Source organism: Grammomys surdaster, unplaced genomic scaffold (assembly GCF_004785775.1).
Source record: "Grammomys surdaster isolate TR1022 unplaced genomic scaffold, NIH_TR_1.0 125587, whole genome shotgun sequence".
NCBI classification, from domain to species: domain Eukaryota; kingdom Metazoa; phylum Chordata; class Mammalia; order Rodentia; family Muridae; genus Grammomys; species Grammomys surdaster.
The window spans coordinates 1,864-3,263 of NW_021620433.1; positions in this window are offsets into that span (position 1 = coordinate 1,864).

A 1,400-nucleotide genomic window follows, 5' to 3' on the forward strand; every position below is an offset into this window, starting at 1 on the left:
TACTTTTTATGAATTTTCAATACACATTTCTCCCTTTTCATAATTTTCTTTGATTTCTCTTCCGTTTGATTATAGTTTATTATTGACTGTGTAATATTTCTTCAAGTTTTCACTATTTTTCCTTAATATTTCATTAGCTTTTTCCACACTGTTTTCAATTTTATGAACTTTTTGCCAAGTAAATGTTCAATGCTGTCAGGAGAAACTGTTTTAAATCACATTTTTTTACAAATCAAAGGTTTTCCTTATCAATTTTGTACTTTTTTTGAATTTTAAATACAAATTACTCCTTTTTCATAAAATTCTATGATATCTCTTTTGTTTGATTTTTCCACAGTGTTTTCATTTTTATGAATATCTTGGAAATTAAATGTTCAATTTAATAAGGAAAAATTGTTTTAAATCACATTCTATTACAAATCAAATGGACTCCTTATCATTTTTCAATTTTTATGATTTTTAAATGCATATTTCTCATTTTTCATAAAGTTCTTTGATATCTCTTTTGTTTGATTTTTCCACAGTGTTTTCAATTTCACGAATTTTTTCCAAGTAAATGTTCAATTTTATCAGGAGAATCTGTTTTTAATCACATTCCTTTACAAATGAAATGTTCTCCTTATCAATTTTCTTTTTTTTTATAATTGTCAATACAAATTTCTCCTTTTTCATAAATTTGTTTGATATCTCTTTTCTTTGATTTTTCCATACTATTTTCAATTTAATGAATTTTTCCCAAGTAAATGATCATTTTTATCAGGAAAAACTGTTTCATATCACATTCCTGTACAAATCAAATGGTCTCCTTATCAATTTTCTATTTTTTTAATTTTCAACAAATTTCTCCTTTTTAAAAAGTTTCTATGATATCTCTTTTGTTTGATTTTTCCACAGTGTTTTCAATTTCATGAATTTTTGCCAAGTAAATGTTCAATTTTGTCAGGAAAACTGATTTAAATCACATTCCCTTACAAATCAAATGGTCTCCTTATCAATATTCTATTTTTATGAATTTTAAATACAAATTACTCCTTTTTCATAAAGTTCTTTGGTATCTCTTTTGTTTGATTTTTCCACAGTGTTTTCAATTTTATGAATCTTTTGCCAAGTAAATGTTCCATTTTATCAGGAGAAACTGTTTTAAATCCCATTCCTTTACATATCAAATGTTCTCCTTATCAATTTTCCTTTTTTTATAATTTTCAATACAAATTTCTCCTTTTTCATAAATTTGTTTGATATCTCTTTTGTTTGATTTTTCCACAGAGTTTTCGATTTTCTGAATTTTTTGTCAAGTAAATGATCAATTTTATCTGGAAGAACTCTTTTAAATCACAATCCTGTTCAAATGAAATAGTTTCCATTTCAATTTTCTATTTTTTATGAATTTTAAACCCAAA